Source organism: Heptranchias perlo, chromosome 6, assembly GCF_035084215.1.
Source record: "Heptranchias perlo isolate sHepPer1 chromosome 6, sHepPer1.hap1, whole genome shotgun sequence".
NCBI classification, from domain to species: Eukaryota; Metazoa; Chordata; class Chondrichthyes; order Hexanchiformes; family Hexanchidae; genus Heptranchias; species Heptranchias perlo.
Window position 1 is genome coordinate 107255378 of NC_090330.1, and position 23352 is coordinate 107278729.

Genomic DNA, 23352 nt, shown 5'->3' on the forward strand with positions numbered 1-23352 from the left:
TAGAAACATTGGTCCAGAATGTGCTGGTAAAAATAATGGCGCGTTTAATGGCCCTCACCGTTACTAGTGCTTATAAATCCCAGCAATTTGTGGTGAGGAAGAGATACCTTGTGAGTTGCGAATCGCCACAAATTGCTGGACGATTTGCTCCGTGGGAGCTTGCCCTCAACCTCCCCGTAAGTGTCAAGAAATACTTGCAGAAAGTTAGGGCTGTTATTTCACGGCGTAAGGGCCCTGTTAATGACGTGATTAATTGTCTTGACCTGCCACTCGATCTCTCCGGCCCAGAAAGGGAACAATTGAAATTGTGGAGTCTCACTCCTGCAGGTAGAAAATTGTTCCTAGAGAATTTTTAAATTTTAAACTTTAAATTTTTTTCTTACTTTTCCTTTCTGTCTCTTTTTTTCTCTCTCTTAATCCAATCTTTCTTTCCCTCTCTATCACTCTTTCTATTCCTGATTTGACTCTAATTCACCCTATTTCCTCTTCCGTCTTGCCTCTGTTTCTTTCTCAATCCTTAAGTTTCATTGGTTAAGTAGATGGACCATAGGACCTGATGTTCAGGAGGTCACAGATGCCTCTTGCCCTCGCCGTTATCAGTTCGCACTTCCAGCAATTTGCGGCGCAAAAATATTTGGACTGAAGGGTGATGGCCCCGTGAGATGCCCCACTCCAGCAAATTCTGGGCCATTATGTGAGGTTCGGATTTCACATGTTAAGAAATGAGCAACTTCCAGAAAGTGGATGAAGACATTTTAAAATATCTATTGCCAGGTTTCAGACCAATGCTGCAGTCTGGCTAGGCAGCAGCAGATGGCACGGGCTAGCAGTTACAGGGACACAGCATGGAGAGGGGATACAAGTCAGCGGTCAGTGGAAGTTCAAAGAGATGCAGAGGAAGAGACCACAATCTGGTCCCACTGGGATCAGCTGGTGTCCTTTAGCTGAGGCTTATCCTTGTGCATGTTGACCCAGATCTAAGTTTTTAAGATAGGAAATTTCCCCTATTTCAACCACCAGCATGAAGAAATCCTGCGCAAAATTAACAACTTAACATTAATAGTTACCTCAACGGAAAAATTACAAAACATTCCAGGTTTTTAGCATTTGAAACTTTACTGTGCTGCTTTAAATAAACATTTAATAGGCTATTTGCTGGAGTTTTCAACTAAATCTGACTGAGAGCAATGTGGGCGGAGCATACCAGAAGTTGCGCTGCGCTCTGGAAAGTACTGCAGCACCAGGATTTCCTGCTGGTCCTCATCAACAGGAAGATGGCAAATGTCGAGCACATCTAGAGGCCACTCTATTGGATACAGAATCAAAAAATTGGGGAACAATTTGGGCCTTAAAGTCAGCAGCACCATTAAAGAGGCAGGTACAGTTAAAACCCCATTGGAGAGCTAGGAAATGGACTAAAATTTTTATCTGCACACCTTTGGATAACTTAAGGTATGTTTTTAATTTATGCCTACCAGAAGCAATGATTTAAATGTCAATGATCTTCACATTAATTTAAAGGTTCTGGCTCCAGTGAATGAGTTTTTTTTACTGTACTATGGTTAGGATGGTAGCAGTCTGGGCACTCACTCCTGTAAGAAATAGAAAGAATTTGCATTTACATAGCGCCTAGCACGACCCCAGGACGTCCCAAAGCTTTACAGCCAATGAAGTACTTTTTGAAGTGTAGTCACTGTTGTAATGTAGGAAACGCTGCAGCCAATTTGCACTCAGCAAGATCCCACAAACAGCAATATGATAATGACCAGATAATCTGTTTTACATTCCAAATCTTCTAAACCAACAAGACCAGTCTGGAAAGAAATTAAGTGAAACCACTGTGTCAGCCAAAGAGTTGGAGGCGGGGCAGGACTTACAGCAAAGTCTATTTAAAAAGACTCTCTACAAACTACAGCAGACTGAAATCATGACCGAAACTACAGCAATGTCTCAATAAAAGCTGGGTTATTTCCCCAGCAACAAGCAGTGAGTGGAGGATGGTTACCTAATACAAATTACGTGTGTAAAATTAATCCCAATCACTTACAGCAGTGCGGTCTCCAGGCGTGACTGTCGGGAGAATTACCCAATCATCCCATTCTGGCCGGGAACAGTGGTGTCACTATATGCAGCCGGAAAGAAAAGGTTTTCATTCCCTTGAGGGCTAATTGGCTGAGTTCTTAGGGAAGGTGTTGGCCCTAATGCTGTGTGTACTCAGCATGCCCTCACACAGCAGCCAGGTAACTTTAATAATTTATCATCTTCCAAGCAGGAACACAGAGTCTTTTACTTCAATAGCCGGAGGCCTCCTTCATGAGTAAAGCTTTTGAACAAATGAATGTATATCACAAGTATGTTCTGAAATCGTACAGTTTTACAGTGGGGAATGGGTGATGATGTACTGCAATTTAATGTGAACATAAAACAGTGTTATTTGGAATGTTTATCGGCTATAGCAAATATTTGATGCATCATGATGAAAAGAATGAAGTTGCCCAAGTACTGAGGAATTTAACAGAATACACTTTATATATCAAACACCACAGTGTCAGCTGTGGCTCAGTGGGTAGCACTCTTGCCTCTGTGTCATGAAGGTGTTGGGTTCAAGTCCCACTCCAGAGACTTTGAGCACAAAATCTAGACTCACGCTCCAGTACTGTACTGTCGGAGGTGCTGCCTTTTGGATGAGAAGTTAAACCAAGGCCCCACCTGTCCTCTCAGGTGGACGGAAAAGATTCCATGGCACTATTTCGAAGAAGAACAGGGGAGTTCTCCCCGGTGTCCTGGCCAATATTTATCCCTCATCCAACATCACTAAAAAAACAGATTATCTGGTCATTTATCACATCGCTGTTTGTGGGACCTTGCTGTGCGCAAATTGGCTGCCACGTTTCCTACGTCATAACAGTGACTACACTTCAAAAGTACTTAATTGGCCGTAAAGCGCTTTGGGACGTCCAAAGGTCATGAAAGGGGCTATATAAATGCAAGTTCTTTCCTTAATAATATGTCAGCTTGGATTAATTCATTGCAATCTCACCCCTGAGTTTGAAGGTTGTGGGTTCAAGCCCCATATGAGGACTTGAACTGACTCTCCAGTACAGTTCTGAGGGTGCAGTATTTTGGTGGTACTGCCTTTTGTATGAGGTACACTGAGACTCTGTCTGATCAGGCGCACATTATAGATCTTGTGGTACTATTTCAAAGAAAATCAGTCCTAGCTAACATCCCTCCCTCAGGGAAACACCACAAACAAAAACAGATTAACTGATCGTTAATGCCATTGCTGTTTGTGGAATCTTGCTGTGTGAAAAACGGTTGTTATGTTTGCCTACGTAGCAATGGCTACACTTCAGAGTAATTCAGTTTATGCAAGGGAATTTGGTACGTTTCAGAGAGATGTGATAAGGTGCTTGCTATAATTTCAGCTTTCTGCTAACTCTTTTGTCTTGTGCCCATGGCAGAGAGGCAGTTTCCATACATAGGCCACTTCTCTTACGAAGCCAAATCTGCACTTTTATACGTGCTGTGAGTGGGATAACATGCTGTGGAACTAACTACCCTGAATTAAGGTACAATACATCAGAGATTACATGTGATGCCCACCATGTATTCCTGTCAGGCTACATAATTAGTTGATCAATATAATCCAGAGGGTAGTGGTACAGGGATTGTCATCAACGTGGGAGAATGATAGCAGTGGGGTCCTGCGGGGATCTGTTTTGGGACCTTTTTTGTCTAATATCTTCATAAATGATCTGGAGTTTGGAGTCACAAGCACAATGGCTAAATTTGCAGATGATATAAAGTGAATGATGGTGATAGACTCGAAAGCTGAACAGGATAAGCTACAGGAGGATTTGAATATACTTGGGAATTGGGCAGACAGGTGGCAGATGAAATTCAAATTAGAGAAGTGCAAAGTACTTCACATAGGGACAAAAAAATCCAGGAAGGGTCTATTACTTAAATGGAAAGAAAACAAAGTGCATGGAAAATGAAAGAGATCTGGTGTCCTGATTAACAATAAATTGAAGCTGTCGCAACAATGCTCGGTGGGAGTAAGTGAAGCAAATCAGATGTTGGGATGCATTAAAAGGTCAATATTGAGCCTAAATAGTGAGGCAATCCTGCCACTTTATAAATCATTGGTCTGACCGCACTTAGAACACTGTGTGCAGTTCTGGTCACTGCAGCACAAAAAGGATATTGCAGCTTTTGAAAGGATACAGAAAAGAGCAACCAGAATGATTGAGGGAATGGAGTGATTGGATTATGAGGAGTCATTATGTAAATTGAGCATGTTCTCACTGGAAAAGAGAATGTTAAGAGGTGATCTGATTGCTGTTTTTAGACTCTAAAGGGACTAGATAATGTAGACGATGACAAGCTGTTTCACCTTGTCCAGATCAGTAGGACCAGGAGACACAGCCTGCGCTTGAAGTAGGGTAAATTCAATATCAATCTGCGGAAACATTATTTCAGTGAGCGACAATGCAGAAATAGAGAGCAGGGATAACTGAAGGGACTGAAAGTCATTTCAGGACACTGATTAGTAGTTGGGCAGATAGATGTCGTATGAAATTTAATGCAGAGATATGTGAGATGACACATTTTAGGAAGAAGAATAAGGAAAGGAAATGTACATTAATTGGTAAAACTTTAAAAGGAGTAAAAGAGGGTTCAGACACCCCAAGTCTTTAAAAGATAGAGCATAAGTTTTAATCGGAGCTGCAACACTAGTCATTCTCCAATTCCTAATCCCATCCAAAGGGAAAGTATCAAGGCCTGGAAGAGTCAGCCGTACAGTAGAGAAAAACAAATAAAGTTATTTATTCTATTTTTAAGCAATGTGACAATAATACTTTTTAGACCAACAGTTTTTTTTCTGTTTGGGGAAACATAATAAAAATCTTATCTGTGAAATGACTATAACAAGGTTCGCACATTTAGAATAATAATAGAAAACAATTTGTCTTGTTTGCAACTGTTTGTCATGTTGCTTCAAACGATAAATAAGCAAACACAAACACACCAGGGGTTTTTACTATATCATAGAATCAGAGAATGGTTGAATGGTTACAGCACAGAAGGAGGCCATTCGGCCCATTGAGCCCATACCGGCTCTTTATAAGAGCAATCCAGTCAGTCCCATTCCTCCGCTCTTTCCCCGTAACCCTGCAAAATTTTTTTCCCTTCAAGTATTTATCCAATTCCTTTTTGAAAGCCATGATTGAATCTGCTTGCACCACCCCTTCAGGCAGCACATTCCAGATCATAACTTCTCGCTGCATAAAAAAAGTTTTTCTTCGTGTCGCCTTTGGTTCTTTTGCCAATCACCTTGAATCTGGTTCTCGACCCTTCCGCCAATAGGAACAGTTTCTCTTTATTTACTTTATCTAAACCCTTCATGATTTTGAACACTTCTTTACACGCTTTTTTTGCACAGCGAGTGGTTAGGATCTGGAATGTGCTGCCTGAAAGGGTGGTGCAAGCAGATTCAATCATGGCTTTCAAAAAGGAATTGGATAAATACTTGAAGGGAAAAAATGTGCAGGGCTACAGGGATAGGGTGGGGCAGTGGGACTAGCTGGATTGCTCTTGCATAGAGTCGGTGTGGACTCAATGGGCCGAATGACCTCCTTCCGTGCTGTAACCTTCTATGATTCTATCAAATCTCCTCTTAACCTTCTCTGCTCTAAGGAGAACAACCCCAGTTTCTCCGGTCTATCCACGTAACTGAAGTCCCTCATCCCTGGATCCATTCTAGTAATTCTTTTCTGCACCCTCTCTAAGGCATTCACATCCTTCCTAAAGTGTGGTGCCCAGAAATGGACACAATAATCCAGTTGTGGCCGAACCAGTGCTTTATAAAGGTTCATCGTAACTTCCTTGCTTTTGTACTCTATGCCTCTACTTATAAAGCCCAGGATCCCGTATGCTTTTTTAACCGCTTTCTCAACCGGCCCTGCCACCTTCTAAGATTTGTGCACATATACTCCCAGGCCTCTCTGTTCCTGCACCCACTTTGGAATTGTACCATTTAATTTATATTGCCTCTCCTCGTTCTTCCTGCCAAAATGTATCACTTCACACTTCTCTGCATTAAATTTAATCTGCCATGTGTCCGCCCATTCCACCAGTCTATCTATGTCCTCTTGAGGTCTATTACTACCCTCCTCACTGTTTACTACACTTCCAAGTTTTGTGACATCTGCAAATTTTGAAATTGTGCCCTGTACACCCAAGTCCAAGTCATTAATATATATTTAAAAAGCAGCGGTCCTAATACCAACCCCTGTATACCTTCCTTCAGTCTGAAAAACAACCGTTCACCACGACTCTCTTTTTCCTGTTACTTAGCCAATTTCGTATCCATGCTGCCACTGCCCCTTTTATTCCATGGGCTTCAACTTTGCTGATAAGCCTATTCTGTGGCATTTTATCAAATCCTTTTGTAAGTCCATATACACAATATCAACTGCATTGCCCTCATCAATCCTCTCTATTACCTCATTAAAAAACTCAATCAAGTTAGTTAAATACGATTTGCCTTCAACAAATCCATGCTGGCTCTCCTTTATTAATCCACGCTTGTCCAAGTGACTATTAATTTTGTCTTGGATTATCGGTTCTAAAACGTCCCCACCACCGAGGTTAAACTGACTGGCCTGTAGTTGCTGGGTTTATCCTTACACCCTTTTTTGAACAAGGTTGTAATAGTTGCAATTCTCTAGTCCTCTGGCACCAACCCCATATCTATGGAAGATTCGAAGATTGTAGCCAGCATCTCTGCAATTTTCACCCTTACTTCCCTCAGCAACCTAGGATGCATCCCATCCGGACCGGGTGACTTATCTACTTTAAGTACAGCCAGCCTTTCTAGTACTGTTTCTTTATCAATTTTTAGCCCATCCATTATTTCAACTACCTCCTTTTCTGCTGTGACTTTGGCAACATCTTTTTCCTTGGTAAAGACAGATGCAAAGTACTCATTTAGTGAGAAGCATGTTTAAACATGCTGGATTATACTTCTTCTGTCCAAAATATCTTTGTGCAATGACATAAAACTATAGTGCTACTATTAGAGATGTAATGAAAAAAAATGAAGCAATAACTATACATCAATATTTAAACAATTTAATTTTACAATTGTTAAAATTAATTTCTGAATGCATTTTAAAATGAGTTAGATCCCCATTTACCTTAAACTATAAAGTAATCCTCAAAAATATGAAAATGAATACTAAAAATGAAACTAAAATGACCATTTTAAGCTGTACTGAACCGACTGATCCTTAGTTAGACAGGCCTTAATGTACCTAATTCACACAGGACTAGCAGCTGTACTATCTTGGATGCAAAACTCGCATTCCGCTTCTTTAAGATTACTATTGTTGTTGTTATATTACGGGCACCAGGCCCAGTAGCAATGATGCTTCAATTACCCTTGCAGAGTAGTACTTTCCAGTAGCAGTAGGACTCTGCTTTGAAGTTGGTGTGTCCCGTGAGAGTGTTCTCTTCACTTTGATACTAGACACACTATCCCACTAGATACACATTTAAATCTACTCACTGACATAAGTCTACCAGCCTGCAGTATCAAACTTTGTTCTGTCATGTAGGCAGATCAGTCTTAGTGCATGTCATGATGTTGTGATGACACAATCTGCACCTGTCATACTAGAGCCAACACAGCACTATTCCAGCTTTAGCTCATCCACTTAGATTGTCTTGCAGTTTAGAGACGCTGGTTCTGTGATATTATAATACAAAGTTGATGCTCAATTTATCCTGATACTGCTAAATTCATACTGTAACAATAACAGGAAGGAATACCACAAATAAACTGTATATGAAGATGGGAGGGACACAACATGTCACAAAAATATTTTTACTTTGAGTCGTAAATTGCAGCGCACCACCTGATCTATGAAGACATTGAATCGTCTTTTTGAAAAGGTTAAAAGTATATTTTACAATGCTTCTCATGGCACAGTCTGTCTCTTTTAAATTTGCAACCGTAATAGTTTATGGATGACACAACTGAATTATCAAACAGGATTTCAGTCTGTCACCATTGTGCAAAAGGTAAGTCAAAAAAGAAATCCTAACTTCTAAAGCCAACCTGCAAGATGTCATCCGTCACAAAGCAGCTGGGAAAAGAAAATTGTGACAAAATGGAATCAGCAAACACATGATTGACGATGATGTGGAAAACATATGCTGCTGCACAGAAAGTGAAAGCAACTTTCCAATTACAGAACTGTATTGGACCCTGCAGAGTTGCCAATATTTTGGCCCGTGGCTGCAGTGTGTACCATCCACAGGATGCACTGCAGCAACTCGCCAAGGCTTCTTCGACAGAACCTCCCAAACCCACGGCCTTTACCACCTAGAAGGACAAGGGCAGCAGGCACATGGGAACAACACCACCTGCACGTTCCCCTCCAAGTCACACACCATCCCGACTTGGAAATATATCACCGTTCCTTCATTGTCGCTGGGTCAAAATCATGGAACTCCCTTCCTAACAGCACTGTGGGAGAACCTTCACCACACGGACTGCAGCGGTTCAAGAAGGCGGCTCACCACCACCTTCTCAAGGGCAATTAGGGATGGGCAATAAATGCTGGCCTTGCCAGCCACATCCCATGAATGAATAGAAAAAAAAAGCTCTATCAGCTCATCCCTCAGCCTTCTTTTTTTTTTAGAAGAGAAAAGAGCCCCAGCCTGTTCAATCTTTCCTGATAGATATAACCTCTCAGTTCTGGTATTATCCTTGTAAATCTTTTTTGCACCTTCTCCAATGCTTCAATATCCTTTTTATAATATAGAGAACTGTGCACAGTACTCCAAGTGTGGTCTAACGAAGGGTCTATACAAGTTTAACATAACTTCCCTGCTTTTCAATTCCAATCCTCTAGAAATTAACCCCAGTGCTTTGTTTGCTTTTTTTTATGGCCTTATTAACTTGTGTCGCTACATTTAGTGATTTGTATTTCTGGAATTGCCAGCAAAGTTAGTTGTTGATACATGTAAACAATTTTACAACACCAAGTTATAGTCCAGCAATTTTATTTTAAATTCACAAGCTTTCGGAGATTTTCTCCTTCCTCAGGCAAATGTTTCAAGATCTCCTTGAAGCCTACGCATTTATACATATTGAACAATAATACATGGTGTTTACAGACTGCCCCTGCAACTGCCCGTTGCCAAGGCAATCACCGTGTTCAGACAGAGAGGTGTTACCTGCAGAACCTCCGAATACACATTCAACAAAAAAACAAACAGGGAAAAAAAACAGAGAAAAAAAAACACAGAGAGAGGCAGAAACATCCGGAAGGCAGAGAGAGCCAGCAAATGACCCATTATATTAAAAACAGATAACATTTGTTCGCTGGTGGGGTAACGTGTAGCGTGACATGAACCCAAGATCCCGGTTGAGGCCGTCCTCATGGGTGCGGAACTTGGCTATCAATTTCTGCTCGACGATTTTGCGTTGTCGTGTGTCTCGAAGGCCGCCTTGGAGACACACGACAACGCAAAATCGTCGAGCAGAAATTGATAGCCAAGTTCCGCACCCATGAGGACGGCCTCAACCGGGATCTTGGGTTCATGTCACGCTACACGTTACCCCACCAGCGAACAAATGTTATCTGTTTTTAATATAATGGGTCATTTGCTGGCTCTCTCTGCCTTCCGGATGTTTCTGCCTCTCTCTGTGTTTTTTTTTCTCTGTTTTTTTTCCCTGTTTGTTTTTTTGTTGAATGTGTATTCGGAGGTTCTGCAGGTAACACCTCTCTGTCTGAACACGGTGATTGCCTTGGCAACGGGCAGTTGCAGGGGCAGTCTGTAAACACCATGTATTATTGTTCAATATGTATAAATGCGTAGGCTTCAAGGAGATCTTGAAACATTTGCCTGAGGAAGGAGAAAATCTCCGAAAGCTTGTGAATTTAAAATAAAATTGCTGGACTATAACTTGGTGTTGTAAAATTGTTTACAATTGTCAACCCCAGTCCATCACCGGCATCTCCACATGTTGATACATGAAGAGACCCTGACAGAGGAATATTTACTATTCTGAATCTTCTGTCTGCCCAACTTAATCTCCCAGAAGAAATCAAAAATGGCCATGTTGACTCTGTTGTCTAGTGCTGGACTATGCCTTAATTGTAATTTTAACACTTATTATTGGGGTGTATTTCCCACTCATTCATAGTAAATGGGCAGAAAATCATTCTATAATATGTATCAGTTGGTTTCACTAGCACACAATTTGCACAATGCAGGGGAAATTATGCCCCTAGTTATAGCATTCGTGATGTGCAAAAACAGTCAGCCCACAACAGCATACACATTCGAATACGGGACACTGCCTGTTTAGGTGGATTCCATGAACTATTCAAAGAGCAGGGGGAGTTCTCTGGTGTCTTGGCCAACATTTATCCCTCAAACAACACTATCAAAAACAGAATGACTGATCATTTACCTCACTGCAGTTTTTGGGACCTTGTTGTGTCCAAATTGGCTGCCACCTTTGAGTATATAACAACAGTGGGGTAGATATCCATCTTCACTGCCTGGGCAGTAATCTGTGAGAGTGTAACGCCACCACATTATAGCCGATTTTTATTCCATTGATTTTATAAATAAATGAATACATTACTTTAACTATGTACTTGATAAATGTCCGAATTATAAAATGGAATGATGTGTATGGCTGGCTATTTAATATGCCTCATATCTGGAGTTGCAGGTTCATTAGAGAGATATATGCCAAGTTCAACACTTAGTAATGTGAGTGATGAGTTGTCAGATGGCTGCTTAGTAGGGAATGTTGCTAATAGTGGAGCTAAGCAAATAAATCTCCTGATGCATAAGGATAACAAGCTTTTTCTCTATGTCGGCATGACTTGTAGATAAGAAGCATTCACGGACTTTTTTTTAATGTTATTGATCCAGCGGAAAAACACATCAGAAACCTTACTTCTAACCAATTAAATGGAAATGATTGAATAGAATGTTTACAATGACTGAGCATTTGATCAGTATCTGTAAAGACAGCACCAGCTTGCTGAAGTTGGCATCTCACTGTACTGATCCATACTGCTTTTCAACATGGTGCCCTTAACCTTCTGAAAAAGGAACAAATTCTCTGGTCATTTTAATGTAATTTATTTTCCATTTGAACAAATATCTATTACATAAAATACAGGGCTTATTTTCAATTCCGATAATTATGATTTACTCGTGGCAACAGACGCTTGGACTCTTTTTTTTCTCCGACACAACAATCCAAAGACCATTTGTGGTAAAACAATCATATTTTGGCCCATTGGTAGAGCAAGCAGGAGGGCTTGCAAGCACCAGTCATTATAGACGCTCTGCTTGCTTTTATAATAAGAGAGCTAACCTCCTGTGTACTCAGATGAAGCATGCCAGATAACATAGGGTTGCCACTCATCAAACAATTTTCCTCTCTGCCTAACCACGATATGCCCCACTTGTATAGACTAGTGGAGTGCCAATTAATTCTGGGACTCTTGTTTTAGGAATCTGGGACTAAAATATTTTTGAAAATCTTTTGGGGCACAAATAAAGATTTTAAAAGCAAATCCAATCAGAATAATAAGATCCACTCTCTGGTTTTAAATCATTGGAAAGGAGAAATCTTTAGTCTGCATTGCAAAACATGAACATTTTATTTATAAAGTCACTATTTGCTAATTCACTCACTTTTTCCAGGTCCACAATGGCTGATGCACATATACACAGAGGTAATTGCTCAGCCTGTACATTGGATGGCTCTGTTCTGTATCTAAGTTAGCTGCTTCAGCACTGCAATTCAGCAGTCTACAAGTTGGCATTGAACATTTTTCAGAGAGAAGGACTGGGAACAAGCCAGCACTGTGCTCAACTGCACTTTAAAAACATTTGATTTATACCTTTCTAGTTTCAGAGAAAAATAACCTAGGAATTGCAACATTGTGCACTAGGTCCAATACAGTAGAGTTCCTCCTACACCATGTTATTAGAACATTGGGAGGAGGATGCTGCTGAAGGATAGCTGTACTATTACATAGAATTACATAGATTGTACAGTGCAGAAACAGGCCATTCAGTTTCCAACTGGTTTATGCTGGTGTTTATGCTCCACACCAGCCTCCTCCCACCCCTCTTCATCTAACCCTCTCAGCATACCCTTCTATTCCTTTCTCCCTCATGTATTCATCTAGCTTCGCTTTAAATACATCTATGCTATTCACCTCAACTACTCCTTGTGTCTGGATGAGACAAGAAATAAATTCGGATCACCATACAGTAGGTAACATGACAGCTTATAATGATCACCAGACGTGATTGAGGTATTGTCTAGACATTAATAGCACAATCTAAACTTGAAAATGCAGATCTATTGGAAAGTGTCTCTCCCTTTCATGAGTAACAACTACAATTTAGCAGCAATTATCTGCAATAGATAGCATTTGTTAAGTATATTTTTTATTTCTAATTACTTAATCAAAATCACATAGCTTGTCTCGTGGAAAATATTCTGCTGTAAGTAGATTAGCATAATAACTCGGCCCACCTATATACTGTATAGATGTTCATGCACACATTGGAACACGAGTAGGCCATTCAGCCCCTCGAGTCTGTTCTGCCATTCAGTTAGAGCATGGCTAATCTGTATTTCAATGGCATTTAGCTGCCTTTGTTCCATAATTCCTTGATACCCTTACCCAACAAAAATCTATTGATCTATTGACCCCCAGCATCCACAGCCTTTTAGGGGAGCGAGTTCCAGATTTCCACAACACTCTGTAAAAAAAAAGTGCTTCCTGACTTCACTCCTGAAAGGCCAATCTCTAATTTTAAGATTATGCCCTCTTGTTCTGGATTCCCCCACCAAAGAAAATAGTTTATCTGTATTTACCCTCTTGAATTCCTTTATCACTTTAAACACCTTGATTAGATCACCCCTCAATCTTCTAAACTCAAGGGAATACAAGCCAAGCTTATGCAGCCTGTCCTCATAAGTTGACGATCTCTTTATTTCCTTGCTTCATCACAGCACACTATGGACTAATTTCCCACCCATTTATAATCAATGGATGGAAAATCTAGCCTATCTTCCTCCTAGTTTTTTAATTCTTCATTAACCTAGTGAAACAGTGATAGGGAGAACCCATGTGCCAGAAATCAAACTTAATACAACAACATGCATTTATATAGTGCCTTTAACGAAGTAAAATGTCCCAAATTTTGTCATCAAACAAGATTTGACGCCGAGCCAAATTAGGACCTATTTGGACAGGTGACCAAAAGCTTGGTCAAAGCTAGGTTTTAAGGAGTGTCCTACAGGAGGAGAGGTAGAGAGGCGGAGAGGTTTAGGGAGGGAATTCCAGAGCTTAGAGATAGGCACGCCTGCGAATGGTGGAGCGATTAAAATCGGCGATGTGCAAGAGGCTAGAATTGGAAGAACGCAGAGATCTTGAAGGGTCGTAGGGCTGGATGAAGTTACAGAGATAGGGAGGGGCGAGGCCATGGAGGGATTTGAACTAACTGGAAATCAGACCAGGAATGAGCAATGCACATTTTGCATATTGCCTTAAATTTATGCTAAAAATCAACTCTGGCAGATTGAATAGTTCAATGAGTTAGAACACATTCTTTATTCTCTTCAGACATACTTTTGAATTAGCCCAGGCTGATGAGAAGAAGAATGTCCCTCCAGCCACTTTTCGGATTCTTCATTGGTATCAGCTTGGGAAGGTGTAGTATGCTTTCTGGTGGACATGAGACCTTAGTACAAAATCACCTATGGTTTCACACTAAGGCGACAAAATTCTTTCTTTATTCAGAAAATGGGAGAAATTCTGATGGTGACAAATCACTAACATAATTGCAGGAATGCCTGTTTTTGAAATGTGCAATTTCTGAAATTGCAATTTTGGTAGCAGTATTGAAAAATGGTAACTAATCACAATATGCCTGCAATAATAATCCTTTAATACTTCTCAAGCAGCTAACAAGGCACTTAACTAGCATACATGTTGGGATCTTCATTAATCCAGTTGTGGAGTGTGCAATTGTACTAAGGAATACCTCAAAGAAAGGGGAGAAAAATCTTCTTTTAGCAACCAGGCACTGGAAGCCTTGCAAGATACTATTGTTGAGGAAGAATTATCCCCATAAACACAGAGGAGGAAGTAAGAATAGGATTTTGTCCCCAAATGGTCAATACAGTGCCAAAGACCATAAAAACTTTAACAGAAGTGAGAAAAAGTTACATGACTTATGGAAGAGCACAACAGCAAAGGATGAAAATTACTATAAAGTTGCACATGATGTCATACAGGCACATGATGGAAAACTATAATTGTAAAAAAAACATAAGCTAAAAAGCTGCACTGGCAGAGAAATGTTAAGAACGTAGCAAGTATGGTATTATAAGTGAAAATAGCAGGATTATGCAAATTGTATTATACAAGAGGGGAGAGAGAATGTACTACAAGAAGCAACTTCCATGGACTAAATTACCATGTCTTAATCTTCACTGATCTCATGACATATAATCGCAAGGTGCTGATTGAAACAGTTGGTGGACCCCAGGAGCATAAACCATTGATTCCATAGGAGAAAACTATTGTCCAGCTGTTCATGAGGGAGCGTTTGGAAGCCCAGGGGTGTGTACATCTTGAAAGACAGTGAAGAGCCCACGGTACAAATATAATTAAAATATTCTATTATGCGCACATGAATATGTCAATATAAAGTAATAGTGCCCAAGCACTATTAGAGCACGTCATGACAACGAGGTACCCGTATGGATAAATGCACTTATTTACTCGTAATGTAATATTTGGTCATTCACAGAACCACCCCGCAGCCAGAATTGAGCAGCTTCTACCAAAGCACCAGCTGTCACCACGCTTAAATCAGTCAGCAGCGCAAAAACACACAATCCAGAAGAAAATCATAATGAGGTTCAGGAGGAAGTATAGAGGTGCAGCACTGATGATGAGAGGTAGCAGTGGTAACCGATGAGATGTAGGCTGGCGCAGAGCAAAGGTCTAGCATGTTGAGTTGCTGCGACCAGACATATAGACCTCAGTGGGCCTTCTTTAAAATGGAGATTGACAGGGCAGCAGGCTACTGAGGAGCCACTTACCTCCTTGCACATGACCGTGGAAGGGAAGTCTAATACCCGGATGTGTACGATGGGTTGCCTGCATTATAGACGGCCATTGAGCATGTGGCTACACTGGTGGCATCTGCAGTGGGTCCTCACTTATGCAGGCCATAGTTACAACAACAACTTGCATTTGTATAGCTGTAAGGAGTCTTACAACACCAGGTTATAGTCCAACAGTTTTATTTGAAATCACAAGCTTTCGAAGGCTTCCTCCTTCGTCAGGTGAGTCTGTAAAAATAACAGTAGGCGCCACTTCAAAAAGTAATGAGCCTACAGCAAATCCAGCAAGGATGCCCACAGCAGTACTGAAGACTCACCTGACGAAGGAGGAAGCCTCCGAAAGCTTGTGATTTCAAATAAAACTGTTGGACTATAACCTGGTGTTGTAAGACGCCTTACATTTAAGGCTCCTTACATTTGTCCACCCCAGTCCATCACCGGCATCTCCACATTATTTGTATAGCGCCTTTAAAAATGTCCCAAGGCTCTTCACAGGAGCGTTGTCAAATAAAATTTGACAATGAGCCACGTAAGGAGATATTAGGACAGGTGGTCAAAGAAGTGGGTTTTAAGGAGCGTCTTAAAGGAGGTAGAGAGATGGAGAGGTTTAGGGAGGGAATCCCAGAGCTTACAGTAGGAGTATCCCTAATGAGTGCTCCCACGACTGCAACTACGACTTTGGAGTCCAAACTCCAAGATTTAGTCATATCCAGCTTCAACTTACTTGGAATACAGTTACGGGCAACCATTAGGAAGAGATTCAGAGACCTCATAGATGTCCTGTGCTATGCTCAAACATTTCTTGGGGCACAGTGAGGAGGAATCCTCTGGCAGTAGTATGCGTGGAGTAGAACAAATACAGATGGATGACATTGTCAGTGGCAATTTGGTATTGTCGCATAGCTCTGTAAAAATAACAGTAGGCACCACTTCAAAAAGTAATGAGCCTACAGCAAATCCAGCAAGGATGTCCACAGCAGTACTGAAGATTCATCAGGGTTTATCAGTAGCAGGATTCCTATATCACTTGCAGCTCACTAGTTGCTACTCCATCTAGGGGAGCACATCCACAACCAACAGGGAGAAATTATTTTACTGTATCTAGCAACCAATTATTATTTTATTATGCAGGGAAAAAAAATCAGCGTCCAAAAGACATCTCACTAACTGCCTCACCATTGAAATGCATTGAATGGCGTGAAGTTGCTGTATTTGGGCAGTAGATGTGAACTAAACTCGCCACAGAAAGTCTTGTCATTTCAAGTCTAAGTACCCTATTAACAACATGATAATTGATAATTACTGCCAATCAACCTCTCTGGCACTGAAAGTTAGCTATTACAAGTGTGGAGTCTCATTCCTTCAGGTTTTAGTTGTTGGAAACTTAAAAAATGTAAAATTTAAAATGTTTACATTTTTTTAACCATTCCTTTCTGTCTGTTTTCTCTCTCTCTTAATACAATCTTTCTTCCCCCCTCTTTATTTCCCTTTATGTACCTGATTTGACATTGAAATAACCCTCCTACGCCCTCACTACTCATATACTTGCTAATAGCAGCTACACCCATTCTTTCTGGCAAAACAAGCTCCTGGGTTTGGAAAACCCCTTTTTAGTTCGAAGATGGGTAAATTTTAAATGATGAGTTCCAATACAAACGAATGGGCCTACGTTTTCTGATCATAACAGTGACAGTAAACCATCAATTTTATATGGGTTGCCATCAGCTTATGATTGGCAAATCTAAGCCATTGTCTCGAAGTATTTCATACTTCTTGTTGATCATGGTTAATTTACATTGACAAAAAAAATTAAAAGATACAGTTTCATAAATAACCGTGAGGAGGAAGAGAACTATTAATTTTATTTTTGCTTTGTAAAGATCTTTTGTACTTGACTGTATGTTTAAATGTGGTATTTTGTCATCTAAATTAGCTGAATACTTAACTGCTGGCATACAGAAAAATGTTTAAAGCTATACAGGAACTTTTTTTTGACAATAGTTCAATCAGGAACTGGAAGACCCAATGATGCCAAGTTGTGGTATATAGTAGTTTTTCAGTATAAAATCTAGCTATTGAAAAGTTTTGGAAATTGAGAGGAACTGTTGAGAAAATTCAGAAAGCTGGATTTTCCTGGAAAAACTCAAGAATCTGTAGTAAATGCAAAAAAATGACAAGCCTGTGATTGCAGTGATCCTCAATTACAGTCCAGCTCGCATTCATCCTTGCCCAGATACAGCTACAGATTTGATATTGAGCTTCGATGTCTTTGCACTGCAATGGAAATGTCTTCAAGCTGCAGCTCACCACACTGATGCAGATTGAAAATGGCGGAGCTGGTGGAAGCTCTATCATTTTTCATTTCGTTTTTTTCTCCCCCCACAAAGTAGTGCTTCTCAAGTTTTTTTTTAAAAAAAAGATTAAAAGCAGAATTTCTCCAGCAGGGATGGAAGGAGCTTCAGTCTATAATTAAATGAGCTTTTAGAAGCAGCGAGAACAAGGTAAGGTTACAACAGCTGTCCACTTCAACACATTTAATTATTTACAACTTTTTTGCAGCAAAAAAAAATTGGAAAGAATCAACCGAAAAAAACCTATTTGGAAGGAACATTTGAGACCTGCAAGTAGAGACACGTAACATGTTTTTATCCCGCCCCCAATTACAAAATGACAGGTCTGCTTGGCTCCATTTGAATATATAAAATTAACGGGTTTTTTTTTCTGTTAACGAAACTAAATCAACATTTTATTATTTTAAATCAAAAACGAGTAAGAAATGGCAGTTTTACAGGCCTTGTCTGAGATTGCACCACAGGCCAGGCCACGGTTGCCGTGGCGACGGGCCTTCCTCCTCCTCCCGCTGTCTCCCCGAGGACGGCCCTCCGAGTGGAGCGTACCAAGTCCTTGCACAGCAAGGAAACGCCATGTTAAACAGAAAACATCAACTAACCAAGCGACACCCTACTGAAATATAAGCAATGATCCTACAGCTGGAAATTTCCGTTTTATAGAAATTAGAATCGGACGATGAGGCGTGGGTGAGCGTTATATTCTTATTGGTCGTTAATTGTCACCGCCACCACCCCCCCCCTTCCCCGGTGGTGTGTTGGTGCGGTCCGCGGAGCTGTCAATCACTCTGAGGGCGGCTTTGCTGCAGTCGAGTTTTGACGGCAGCGCTTTTCGGACTCGCTCGCTGCCGTTCAAATGTTTGCGGTTTAAACATCGTGAATCCTTTCCCCGCCCTCACCTCACCCTACCCCCACCTCTCTCCCCAAGCTTCAATTATATAAAAATCCGCGACTCCATCTTCCACCTCAGCTTAGTTGAAAGTTATTTCCTCTCTTCTTCCCCCCCCCCCCCCCCCCCCGCCTCCTCAACTGAATCTCTCACGAGTTTCCAGGGGCCGCCGCGCGGGCTTTTTTAAAAAAAAAAAGAAAATTAAAACCGTATCGGGTTGAAGCGACAATCATTTGGGGGAATTGCCCGATTCGCTTGTGGAGCGATGTCCCGGTAAGTTGGACTTCTTGATGCCCTCCCCGATGTCTGAAGCCGCCCTTTGACTGACCGTGTACCTCACTTGATTTTTTTCCCCCCCCTTCCCCTCAGCTACCTTCCCTCTCCTTAATACCTAGGTTCGGTTCACCTCTTTTTGTTATAGTAAAAGTCACATTTATCGTTGCCCGGTGGTGTTATTAAAGTCTGACTGGTGTGGTTTGATCCTCTCTAGGTCAACTAAAAAAAAAAGAAGACAAAATTGGGAATTTGTCCTAGTCTTTTTGCATTGACAGTTTGTACAATTCAAGTGGGTAAAACGAAAAATAACCCGGTATATTTTATGGTGAAATTCAGCAACTGCCTGCTTTTAAGCTAATCTGGGATTGCAATCCAATTATCAGACTCCATTCATTAGAGGTTTACCAATAATGGTAACTGCACTTGCACAAGTATGCGAACTGCTCTTGGCCCCTCGCAAGTTCACTGCAAAGTGTATTACATTAAACTTGAAGGACATGGACCATTAACCACCTCGCACTCATTGGAGTGCACTTTCTGACACTTAAGGAAAATGATGGCCGCTTAGTAACTAGGTGCTTTTTTTTTTGTAGTATTTTGCCTCCAGAGAGGGAACGTGAAATAATCGAACTAGATTGTCTAATCCTAAAGTGAACTTTAAATGTGAAAGGAGATGTTACAAACCAGGGTGAGAACTATAATGTATTCGGAACATGAAATTACAAATATTTTGCAAGATCCAACATGCAAGATTACCACAGGCAGAAGCGTAGGTTGGACAGGATAAAACTATGTACAGACAAAGTTGCTTTGTTCCATTAAAAGAACCGATGTTTAATTTTAAATCGCATAAAATTGAACGTGATTCAAGTGCTCTAATTTAAAGATAGAAACTAAAGAAGTCAACGTGTTTTGAGCTAGTTTTGGAAAATATTTCACTGTTCAATGTAGAGAATGATTTAATTTATTTGTGGTTTAGTTAAGATCTTAACCTTAGTTCTTCATCTTGGGTTGCAGCTCTATGGCAAGCACCTAGAGGCAAAGAGCAATACCATAAATGTACACATTATTTACCAATTTCTACAAAATAATATCTTCATAGATGCTCTGAGAGGATTTTTGTTTTTTCCCAATATCTTCATAAACGATGCTATGAGGATTTTTGTGGGGTGTTATTTCTGATTTGTGTGGAGAACATTAAGATTTATTTTACTTTTCTAGCAGGGTTCAATTCTTGTACATTTTGTAAAAAAAAACGTACAATAGGACCATTGATGTAAATCTTGTCAGGAAATATAGTAGAGTTGCAAGATTCTAGTTAAAAGGATGAAAGCATGCAAAGGTTATTGATCTGTCAGAACAATATTTTTAAAGGTTAGTTTCGTTTTTAAATTGAACTTAGTTGTTTATAGAAACATCAATTTTAATCTGTGAGCAATGGTAGAACTAAAATGAAGCTAAATGTTAAAATACAGTTTGGAATCATTTTTGTTAATAGTAATTTGTCAATTTTGAATACTAAAATCTTAGTTTTGTAGATATTCTGCCAATTGTAATGTGAAAGTTCCCAAGGAAAATCAGCCTGTAGAGGATTCCCAATATTGAGGGAAAAAGTTGTGCAGTCGTAAGCATCCAATCAACAATGAATTTGATTTAGTTGAGCATGTATTGGGCTATTTTCCTGAAGTCTGTTTAAAATTGGTATTTACAGCTCTGGATTGTTTTATCAATTCAGATTAGCATTAGGCATATTATATATGATGCTGGAAATACTCAGCAAGTCAGGCAGCATTGGTGGAGAAAAACAGTTAAAGCTTCAGGTTGATGACCCTTCGTCAGAACTCGGAGTTAACTCTGTTAACTTTTTTTCTCCATAGATGCTGCCTGACTTGCTGAGTATTTCCAGCATTTTCTGTTTTTATTTCAGATTTCCAGCATCTGCAATATTTTGCTTTTGATTCAGCATAATTTATTACTGGCTAGTTATTAGTTCAATTTTTATCTATAGTATAATAAAGATCATCAGTCTACAGTGACCACCTGTTACACGCCAACAAATTAATAGAGAATCTCACAGGCAGAGTAAGGTTTCACATCACATTTCTGTAATGCTTCGGGATGACATTGAGCCTAAAGTGTTTGATAAGAGCAATTTATTACTCTGCGCACTCTGGACTCTGTACAGATGTCATGACGTTCTAGACTTCTGGGATATTTTATTCAAAAGGCTTGCCTGTTCAGGTAGACATCAAAGATCTCGTACTTTTTCCAAAGAAGAGCGGGGAGTTCTCCTAGTGTCGTGGCCAACATTTGTTCCTCGGCCAACACCTTCAGAACAGATTAACTGGTCGATCGTCTCATTGTTTGTGGGCCCTTGCTGTGTGCAAATTATCTGCTGCATTTGCCTATAAAACAGTGACTGCACTTCAAAAAACTAATTAGTTGGCTGTGAAGCACTTTTGGGTATCTTGGGAATGTGAGTTGCACGATATAAATTTAAGTGTATAGTGCAAGTAGAGAGAGAGTGATTCAGTAGTGAAAAAAATGTTAAGACAATGTTGCTGAATTCCTCTCTTTCCCCCCCCCCCCCCCCCCCCGCAAGATGAAGAATTTTATGAATGGAATGAGAAATGAGCAAGTAAGTGATGTTTACCCGAACCTGTACCTGTCCCCCTTTGCTGTCAAAAACGTTAATCACACCTGTATTACTTTGAGATACAATTTAGGGACCAGAGCAGTGTTTTCTTGCATCATGGTCATTGTTGTTTATTGCAGGAGAAACAAAACTACATGAAAATTTACAAGTGATACAGATTACAATCTAATTTTCAGAAAATGCAGGATACCTTGTGTATGTGTAAATAGTATTTACTTGTCTGTGTTTTCATTTTAAGGTGAGCTGTTTCTGCAGTTAATTATCAGTATGCAAGTGAACTGTCCAGCAGCTGCTCTGAGTTTGTTTGCTTAACCAGATCAGTGCACACATTTAATGTGGACTACCCATTTTAAAATAAAAGGTGCTGTAATCATTAGTGCAGATGTTTCAGTAATAGTTTTTTTTCATACGAAAATGGCAGACAGGAGAAGACCCACTGGTCCATCTTGTCTGTCCTATATCGTGATGCCAATTAGGGGGGAGAATCTGGACAATTCCCCTGAGCCCTTTAGGCGATAGAAACGAGTCCAGGAGATCACAAAGACCCTAATTTATATTGCTGGATACCTGCCCTTTGTACGAGGTGATCTCTACCCCAGCCAGAAGCAGGCCCAGCTCTCTCTCAAAGGAATACAGCGAATCAGCATTCACCGTACGAGCCAGCAACCTGTTGCACAGGTCCGCTATTCAACCTTGCATCGCTTGTAAACGTGATCCCTGGTCCTCCCTAACCTATTCAGTTAAAATACCTGGTCCACATTAACACAATCTAATCTCTTCATTATTTTATAAACCTCAATCAAATTGCCTCTGAGCCTACATTTTGTAAAGGCTACAGACCCAGCTCTTTGGGTAACTGTGGTGTTTTAAACTGGGAATTAATCTTGTGGTCCTCTGCACCATTTCCAGAGCCTGAATATCCCCCACCCTGTGAAGAGACACAACCTGGACACAGTTTTCTAACTAAGACCTAACCAGGGTCTTGTAGAAGGACAAAATGGTATGCTTTGGTTTATAGTGAATTGTCCTGTAATTACAACCTAGAATCCTGTTTGCTTTAGCAATAGCTACACTGCATTGGTCATGACCTTTTAGAGTGAGATGCACCAAAACACCCAGATCTCTTTCTTTCACCGCTGGCTTTAGTGCTGTCCCTGTAGGGTGTAAGTATATTTGGCATTTGATCTGCTGACATGAATAACACTGCGCTTTTCTAAGTTAAACATTTGCCAATACAGGCCCATTTTTCCAACACAAGATCTGCTTGCAGCATGTCGAGCATCATCTACAATCTTAACAATCGCACAAGTCTTGGTACCATTTGCAAATTGCAGATCATTCCCCCAACACCTACATCTAAATCATTAATGAATATGGTAAATAGCAAAGGCCCTATCACCAATAACTGGTCTCAGCAGATCCAAATCCATTGACTGCGAGGCATTCAGCCAACTGTCAATCCACCTCAGCAGGTTAGCTCTAATTCCCCAAGATTCCAACTTGCAGAGAAGCCTCTTGAGGTACCTTATCAAAAACTTTCTGAAAGACCAGGTAGACAATGTCTACCGGGTTACCCTCCTCCTGGTGACTTCTTCAAAAAATTCATAAGAGACACCTTTTTTGTAAGCTGCATTGGGTGTCTCTGATAAGCCCTGCTCTATTTAAGTGGTCTTTTGGGTACCCCCAATGATTCCTTCGAGCATCTTACCTGATACTGAAGCCAAGCTAATAGGCCCATAGTTACCCGGTTCTGTCTTTTCACACTTTAAAAAATAAAAATTAGCACTACTGTATGTGATTGGTATTTATAAATATGTAATGTAGAAAAATTGCAACTTTTATGTATTTCAAATACTATGCTTTTTTTAAGATGTGTCCTATTTCCTGACATTTTGGAACTTGGGGGATGTGAATTTGAAGTAGACAAAATATACTTTTTTTATCTGGGAACATGGTCTGAAAAGAAGGCTGTTTAGTTATT

General features: G+C 40.3%; 1 protein-coding gene across 12 annotated transcripts in view; it reads left to right on the forward strand.

Moving 5' to 3' along the window:
• The first annotated feature begins 1268 nt into the window (after positions 1-1268).
• Positions 1269-23352, forward strand: part of mbnl2 (muscleblind-like splicing regulator 2) — a 104425-nt gene continuing 82341 nt past the window's right edge. For 11 of the 12 annotated variants that reach the window (XM_067986557.1, XM_067986565.1, XM_067986567.1 and 8 more), the window contains exon 1: positions 18558-18712. The gene's annotated coding sequence lies outside the window, so the exon portion shown is untranslated. Of the gene's footprint in view, positions 1453-18557; positions 18713-23352 lie in introns of those variants that run through there. The other variant, XM_067986559.1, reaches the window with a different exon arrangement.